The sequence below is a fragment of the Geospiza fortis genome, unplaced genomic scaffold (genome assembly GCF_000277835.1).
Source record: "Geospiza fortis unplaced genomic scaffold, GeoFor_1.0 scaffold46, whole genome shotgun sequence".
In the NCBI taxonomy this organism is placed as follows: domain Eukaryota; kingdom Metazoa; phylum Chordata; class Aves; order Passeriformes; family Thraupidae; genus Geospiza; species Geospiza fortis.
In genome coordinates, this window is record NW_005054586.1 from 54401 (window position 1) to 63378 (window position 8978).

The 8978-nt window shown below is 49.9% G+C and overlaps 1 long non-coding RNA gene across 2 annotated transcripts in view; it reads left to right on the plus strand.

Moving 5' to 3' along the window:
- Positions 1 to 7034: 7034 nt before the first annotated feature.
- The window catches only part of LOC115948876, a 10222-nt gene continuing 8278 nt past the window's right edge, over positions 7035 to 8978 (plus strand). For both annotated transcript variants that reach the window (XR_004082641.1, XR_004082642.1), the window contains exons 1-2: positions 7035 to 7180; positions 8080 to 8135. This is a non-coding gene — a long non-coding RNA (uncharacterized LOC115948876). The remainder of the gene's footprint in view (positions 7181 to 8079; positions 8136 to 8978) is intronic.

Below are 8978 nucleotides of genomic sequence, written 5' to 3' on the forward strand. Positions count from 1 at the left end.
TATTCCATGAGAAGGCCAGAGCTTGCATCCAGCCAGTTCCCCGGGGTGCAGGGAAAGAAACGCTCTGAGAAATAAACACAGACACAAACAAACACCAGACTTGGCGCACGGCTTCGCAGGCAATGGGAATATCTTTTAGATTCCTGCCGAGGTAATTGGCCTGCAAGGAAGCTTCCCTGCTCTGCCCTTTGGCTCCTGGGGAGGCTCTGCTTGCCAAAATGCTTTGTGCTCCCTTGAGCTGTGCCTGGGCTGGACTCTGTTCTGCTGCCCAGCCCAGCCCAGCACTCACCCTGTTCCTGGTCTAACCTATTCCCAGGGATGTGCTCTGTGCCTCTTTCCCAGGAGCCCCACCCTCTTCTCCTGCATTTTATTCCCATTCTTCGTGTTCCTCACAAAAAAGCTTCCCCAAATCTCCCTTGCTATTGCTGAGGTTGTCCTTTCTGTGGGGTCTTTCCCGTGTTGCTGGGGTAGGATCTGATCCCACCTGGCTCTTCTCTCCCGAGCCTTCATTTGCATCACTCCACACCTTCCTGGACATCCAAGCCCAAATCCCTGATCTACCTGCGCTGAATAATGCACCAGAGCCTGAATGCTTTACCCACCTCAGCAAGGCAAACATGCCAGTGTTTTTCCAGGCTTTCAGAATTCATGGGAATGTGGAGAATCCCACACCTGACAAACTGCATCTTTCTGAGCTGCTGTGTTTCCCTCCACCCACCTTCCTTTGGGTTCCTGCAGCTTTGCAACCCGTTTTGGAGTCCTAAAATGCTGCCAAATTTCCTCCTGGGTCAGGAGGGAGAGGAACTTTGCTCCACAGCCCCCAAATTGCAGGATGGAAGCAGGTGGAGCTCAGCAGGGCTCTGTCATTCCACGTGGGAATGACAGAGGAAGCATCCCTGGCGTGTGGTGGGCTGGGTGCTATTGATGAAGCTCGTTTCAAAATCCCATTTCCAGTGTAAATGGAAGCTTGACCAAGAAAAATAGATTTTTAAGTGGGAATAAAAAGCATTGAGCTGTGCAGGGTCTAATAAATACTCACTTTGGGAAACCAATGGCTGGTTTGCAGCTTAGGCTGGAGATGCTTTTTAAAAAATCCATCATTCACCCACAGTGAAAGGCAGTTTAATTCTCAGGGATTCTCCTTCAGGCAGGGACAGTTTTCCTCAGGATCCTCTCTGCATCCCCAAAGCTTGACCTTGCCTCATGCCAAGCGGGGAAAGTGACACCCTATGGTTTTTGAATCACAAATGGAAAATCCATACTGTTTTGGAATAAACAGTGCTGGCCATTAGAGAGTCTATTTGGTTACCATTTGGTTACAACTGCACAAGGAACAGCTCCAGTGGAAAAAAAAAAGAAGAAAAAAGAAAAAAAGAGGCAGCAGTAACAGTCAATCGTCACTTTTTTTTTTTCTCCCTGCCTGGAAAACTTGGAATTTTATGGCCTATGAGCCGCAAATTAGAATTGCAGGCAACAGATAAAGCTTGGCTATAAATCCAGCTAATGCCAGTGCCTGCTGGCAGCTGCAAGGTGGGGTTTGTTAAAGTGCCCCCATCAAAATGGGCCTGAAGGGGATCTTTCCCACCACCAGGACCACCAGGTGGGTCTGGATCCCTTTGGAAGCACGGAGCATCCTTGGGGCAGCAGGCAAGGTGGGCAGGGACAGAAGAGGAGGCTGCTGCTCCTGTGGTCAGCACCTGCCATCCCAGCAGGCTCCTGCAGCCTTTCCCTCAAAACTGTCCTTTTCCTGAGGAAAGAGGATTTCTTGGCCATGTCTGCAGAAGATGAATCCCTGTACCTGTTTGTCCTTGCCCACAGGGAGTTGTCCCCTCTCTCTGGCTGTGGTTGCACTCCCAGCTCTCCCTCAGGCCCCGCTGCAGGAGCAGGACACTGCCCTCTCCGAGTTCAATCCACAGGGGCCAGGACGAGGTCTCAGGATGGAAAAAATGCTCCAGACATGCCAGACTGGAGTGAATTGCTCAAAGATGTCACCACTTTAGGGCTGCTGAGCTGGGCTGCCAAGTCTCCCAGTGCTGCTCCAGAAGGATCCAGGACCTCTGGCACATCTGTCTGGAGTAACCCAGGGCAGCTCCACGGATGCTTCAGTGCCCACCCCTGGTGTTTGTTCGTGGCTAGGGCTGCTTCCAACAGGAAACAGGAACAGCCTCGGGCAGTGGCTGCTGTTCCAGGGGCCAGGAATGGCTGTGCCACCATTCGGGATGTCTGGGACATCACATCTGGGACCCTGCGAGGTCTCGGTCTGAGTCACTGCAAGGCCACGCTCTGAGGAGCAGAGACAGTTTGGGCTTTTCCGTTCCTGCTTGGGCACTTTCAGAGGCCCTTAAATGTCTCAGGTGTCAGGGGAATGTGTGTTCCTAAATCACTGATGGACATTGGGAAGACCTGTCACCTCCCAAGCCATCAGGACAATGGTCTGAGCTGGTGGTTTTGTTGTTGACCATGGAGGGGGGACTTGGACAGCAGTCAGGACACAGGGAATGGCTTCCCATTGCCAGAGGGAAAGGATGGATTGGGATATTGGGAAGGAATTGTTCCCTGGGAGGCCCAGAGAAGCTGTGGCTGCCCCTGGATCCCTGGAAGTGTCCAAGACCAGGCTGGACAGGGCTTTGAGCAGCCTGGGATGATGGAAGGTGTCCCTGCCCATGGCAGGAGTGGAATGGGATGAGCTTGAAGGTCCCTTCCATCCCAAACCACTCTGGGATGCTGTGTTTGGTGTGTGCAGTGCTGCTGGTTTGTCCTGAAGAGCAGCTGCCCAGCTGAGGAGTCTGCAGAATAATTTTCCTTGGATATTCACAGACAGCAGACAAGGATGCCAGGGAGCATGAGGGGAGCCTTGAGTCCTCACATCCTGCCTCGGGCTTGTCAAGCCACCAGTTCTGTTGCTCACCACTACTCCTGGACTCCTGAGATCCCTTTAGGTTGAAGGCAGAACTTCCAAGGGGCACAGAGCCATTTCAGAGCAGCTCAGAATCATTCTTAAATCGATTTTCTTACAAAAAATGAGAAAGAAATGGGCTTTTTCCCCTTGTTCTCCATGCCAGCATCATTGATGGAGTATGGTGTACAGGGAAATGTATTTCCTAAACCCTCCAGGATATATTTTAATTTTTTTTTTTTATTAGAGTAATTCCTGGACAGCACCCAGGATTTGAAAGACAGATTCAGGAATAAAATCCACACAGGGCCCACAGTGATAACACCGGTTTTGCTGGTTGACTTGGGAACTAATGCACTGCATGCCAATTATACACATCTCTTCCCTTTTTTTTTCTCTTTATTCCCATTAACCATCACCATTAGCATTTGGACTCAAACAAACAAACAAATAAGCCCATTTAAATCCTGGATTTTTTTTCCCGTCCCTCCAACCATGAATAATTACAAAATAATCACCGAAATCTGGTTTCGTTCGGCGAACGTTTCCAGGTTTTGTTTTCTTTTTCAATAATCCCGGATTCCAGCAGTCCCACCGCCCCCTTGCTTTTATTTTTTGGGAGGCAATTTCAGCTGGTCACATTCCCTGATGCCTGGCACAGCACGATCAGGGAGCATGTGAGCTTTTTTTAATGTATTTCATCTTGACTAGGGAACCTTTTCCCTGCGTTTCCTCACGGCCCGAGCACGCAACTTTTCCGAGAACACGGCCCCAAACTCCAGCCCCGCTGCAAAAGTGGCAACATCTGCTGGCAAAGCAAGTTTGCTCCCACTTAAAATGCTGGCAGGACCTAACAGGGACTTAGAAAAATTCCTTTAATTGGGCTAATTGCATGTGGTTGGAGCCACGTTGAAGCTCAGCTCTGAGTTCAGCGTTTGGTTTATGTGGTTTGGGGTGACGTGAGATCAGGAAAAAAGCCACCCTGCTTACCTGGTTTCCTTTTCCTTGCCCCCCAGGTTTTTTTCTTTGTGCTTCAGTTTCACCCCAAAGAGAAGGCAAAATTTGCTTCATTTCGAGCTGAAATAGGAAAGAACCTGAATTTCATCTTGTTTTCACCCAGTGGGATAAATCCCCTTGGATTGTTTAATTGATGTTCCGTGTAGCAGCACTTGCTGCGCGGTGCAAGCCTGTGGAGGGCAAGGAGAGCTTCTGGCAGAGCAGGCAGGAACATCAAACTCAAACAAAGAAAGGAATTTTCACCTTTCTGTGGAGGCAGGAGCCTGCCTTGTGTCAGAGCCCAGGTGCCCAAAATGAAGGTTTTCCTTGGTTCATTATTGGAAAACCCAGTGGTGCCTTAAGATCTCATCGTGCTGCTCAATCCAGGGAAGGTGGGAGGGGGTCCCAACACAGGCTGTGTTATTTCATTGCTGAAAGCACTTCCCTGCCTCTGGGGAGCCTGTTGGGAATAACATCACTTGGCTCGTGCTCCTTTGGCAAGGACCTTATTTTCCCATCAATCCCTTTAAAATAGTTGTAGATTTTCCCCCCAAGATGCTGCTGGCTAATTTTGTGTGTAAGGGGACACACACACACACACACAGAGGCAGGAGGAAAGGTGGAGGTTTGGGAGGAGGGAAGGTGCGGATTTCTGGGGAACTGAGGGAGGGATGCGGGTTGGGAATGTTGCAGTCTCAGGGTTGAAGGAGAGGAGACAGAGTGCCAGTACCACAGAGGAGAAGGAATATTTGTCATATTTGTCAGGTTCAGGAATACCTATTGCTTCTTCCAGACTCTTTTTTCTGTTTATCTCCCTTGTCCCTTACTCTTTTTTTCTTTTTCCTTGCTGGGACCTCAGGTCATCCCTTAGTTCCTGGGGCTCCAAAAGGAAACCCTTGGCTGGTCCCAAATGGGGGAGGCTTGTTCCGGAGATCCTTTTTGCTCTAACATGGATGTCCCGCTCTGGAGGCTGCCAGATCCCAGCTTTTCAAGGAGTAAAAACTGTATTTCAACCCTTCTGAGATGCTGGGGAATCTCCCTGTGTTGTATGAGGTCTCCTCTTGTTTCCTTGGAACCTCTCCTGGCTCCTGGGGCTCCGAAGGTGAGCCCTTGGCTGGTCCCAAATGTGAGCCAGCCAAGAGATCCCACGTGTTCAAACATGGGTACCCCACTGCAGGAAGCTGATCCCGGATTTTGAAGGGGAAAGATTGCATTTTAAGCCTTCTGAGGTGTTAGGGATCTTCCTTGTGTCCTACCAGGCACATGGAAGAAGGAGAGCAAGCATTTATGGGACAAAACATACTCAGGGACATATTTCAAGGTGCTTTCCCAACCCCTGGGTACCCAAATTTTGATTTTCCATGGATTTTCCTCATTAGCAGTGCTGTGAGAAGGTGCTCCTGGAATGAGAGGAAGACTGAATTAAACGACTATTGAAACCTTGCAGCCAACATGGGAACGAGGCCAGCGTCTGGAAGGAAAAATATTATTAATAATCACAGGAAGAAGATGGCCAAAGTCAGAAAGATGTTCTGAACTCCTCCAAAAATAGTACAAAGGAGGTGCCAAACCCAACAAGTGAAGTAAAGTTTTGAGGGCAGGGCGAAGTGCTGAGGGAAATTAGAAGGGTGAGAGGAGTCTCAGACAGGGACACTGTGGCCTCACGAGCTGAGCTGCCCTCTGGGCTCGGGAGGATCAAAAAATTACTCTGGCCTTCAGGAAGGTGAGCAGCAGTGTGAGATGTTTGTCCTGAGATGCTGACCCAGGTGACAAACAGGGGGACAAACCCTTCATTCCTGTGGAGTGATGGCTCTTCTCTCCTGCTTTTGCTGCCCTGCAGTGAGCTGGGGGCATCTGGGATGCTCTGGTTGCCTTTTCAGCTTCAGAAAGGATGAAGACTTTTGGGACAGGCTTTAAGTGCAGCTACATCCCTCATTTCTGCTTTAAAAATTAAAATAAACCCTATTGATTCATTCTGGTGCCCCGGGCAGCCTCAGTGCCGAATTCCCAGCTCCCATTTCTCCTCCTTCTGGAGCATTTCGAGTTCCTCAGTGGTGCTCTGTTCAATCCCTGGCTCTGGGAGGGAAGGAGCCCTGACCACACACAGGCTCCAGGCTGCCCTGGAGAGCCCAGGGAGCTTCCCAGCCACCAGCACTGACCCCTTGGGGCAGGGACAGCTGTCCAAACAGAGGGACACCTGTGCAGGGAGGGACAGGGCAGCCAGAGACATCCCTGGCTCCAGAGCTGGCTCCCTGAACCTGCCCTTCTCCTTTGATCTTCACCTGAGCAGCCCCTGCTGCTCTGCTTCACCCCACGTTTGTTCTTTCCCAAGCCTGATCTCCCTCTCCTTTCCTGAGCCTGATCTCTATTCCACCCTGGAATTACTGCACGGAGCTTTCAAAGGCATCTGAGTGTGAATCTTTCTTCCAAACACTCAGCATTCCCCAAGAGGCTTTTCTTTTCCCCATCCCCCTGGGGACCAAAGTAGGAGGCAGAGCCACCACTTTTTCTGTATTTTCCTGTATTTTTCTGTAGTGTTTTCCTGTATTTTCCTGTATTTTCCTGCAGATGGGAGTATTTTCCTGTATTTTTCTGTATTTTCCTGTTTTTCCTGCATTTTCCTGCATTTTGCCTGTTTCCAGCTCTATTTTCTCACTTATGGTTTACTCCTCCCTACAGGAGTTGTTGTGTTCTGAGAATCCCTCCTTTGTGTGGGCACTCCCATTTTCCATCTAAAAGGCAGCTCCCTCAAATGATAAAATGTTTTGGTTTTTTTCAAGAAAATAAAGAGTCAGGGGCTTTTTCTTGCCTCAATCAGACATCCTGGATCAGGATGCACTCCACACATTCGCTCATCCCATTTATACATTTGTTTCTGGTTTAGATCTGGCTAAAGTGAGGCACAGTGTGGACATCTGCCTTATTATCCAACAGCAGGTTAAATAAAATAAACCCTCCCCATGCTCCCTGGGAGGGACATTGGAATAAAGGGATTCTTCAGGCTGGAAAAGACCTCCAAGGTCACCAAATCCAATCTGTTGACATTGACATAATTTCTTTTTTTCCTCCCTTTTCTCACACATTCATTCAGCACAAAACTGACGTGTTCCTGAAATCTCCCTCGGGTTTGACACCTGGAATCTCCCTCCCTTGGATTTTGGGATGACCAAGCCCAGCAGCTTTTCCAGAGCTTCTCCAGGCATTGGCTGGGAAGAGCAATCAAGTGTGGAATATGGACTGGATTGGTTCCTTAGATTTTTAAGGAGAATCCTCCACCCTTTGGTCAAGGTCTGTGTGTGCTCTGCTCCCCTCCAGTGCTGGGAGAGGGAGGCTGTGGGAGCCTGGGATGGGATGGGATGGGATGGGATGGGATGGGATGGGATGGGATGGGATGGGATGGGATGGAGGGAGAAGGGGACAGTGGGAGTGCAATCCAGGTTTTGATGTGCTAATGGAGCTGAGGGATTTCTTACCCTCCTCTCCTCTTCTCTCCTTTCATCCAGCATTTCTGTCTGCTACACGTGTTCCCCTCTGCACCGTGCCAGAACCCTGACAGAAGGAAAGGGCAGAGAAAGGGTGGGGGAGAGAGAAAAAAAAATCTCTGTAAAGTTTCTGTTCTGGAGAGAAAACAGGACTTTATCAAAATATTAGCAGAGCACCAGCTGGTGCCGATTAGCAAAGCCCTGGGTGAGAGTTTTCCATTTACCTTGTGCTGTTTTTCTTTCCCTGAGCTGCACATGCTCTTTCCCAAATCTCCAAGGCTTTGGCCACCGAGGTTCATCCAGCTTGGGCACCATTTCAGTTCTCAAAAATGCAGAGTCCACCCAAGCTGCACCCAGAAATTGCAGCGTCCATTCACCTGTCCGAGCCTGGTTGGATGATGGGGGATGAAGTCCCATCCCTACAGGGTGGTTGGATGATGGGGGGTGAGATCCCATCCCTACGGGCTGGTTGGATGATGGGGGATGAAATCCCATCCCTACAGGCTGGTTGGATGATGAGGGATGAAGGGTCACAGGAACATCACAGGAATGTCCTCACACAACCATTGATGCTCATTAACCAAACATCATGGCTGGGTGATTTTCCCCATGCCCAGCTCGCCAAGGTGCCAGGGCCAGGCTGGATCTGATCCCCAATAGCACTTGAGGGGCCTGGCCACCACCACTCAGCACCTTTTCTTGCAGGAGATGCTGCTGCTGCTGCATCCTGGACTCCCGCCCGGTGCCGGGTTTGCGCGGAGGTGAGGAAAGTATTGCTCATTCATAAATGCGTGTTTTAAGGGATATTATTCCCCAATATTAAAGTAAAACCAGCTTTTAGGAGCAGAGGATAAAGATTTGGCTGGGAAGCCCTGAGCTGGAGGACCAATAACTTGGGAATTGCTCTGGAGTGTTTGATCTGTCTCGGGCCAGCAAACGCTGAGCCAGCGCCTGCCGTTAAGTGGAAGTTATTTTCTGCATCCACCAGAGTCCCATAAAACCATTTCCTCTGGGATCCACAGGGACAGCCAGGGCTGCTTTTTTTGGTGGTTTTTGTTGTTTTTTTTTTTCCTTTTCTCCCCCAACAATATCAATATGTAAGTGCTGAGGGAAGGAGCACGTGCTGTGTGACAGATTTAGGAGTAGCCTTAGGGCTCCATCACCTCTCTCCAAGCGGCTTTGCCAGAGTGCTGGAATTGCCTCCTATTCATCAGGAGGGAAGGCTGGTTTGGAGATTAACAGGCAGAGCTGGTCCTGCTGGAGTCCTGAAAGGTGGGGAAAAGGGCTTTTTCCTGGGCTGTGGGGCACCAAAGTGCCCATCCAGGCAGGAATGGCTCCTCACACGGGATTTTGGGAAACCTTCAGCCGCATTTTGAAGCATAACTGCACCTACTCAGCACCCTCTGGTTCCTCTGGGTCTCCCAAGAATTTTTGGAGCATAATCAACCCCAAAACATTCAGGATGGGTTGTGCCACTTTGAGATAATAATCCTGGAGGCCAGGAGTACGCAGAATCATAAAATCCCAGAATGGTTCAGGTTGGAAGAGAGAGTTAAAGCTCATCCCATTCCCCCCCTGCCATGGGCAGGGACACCTCCCACTAT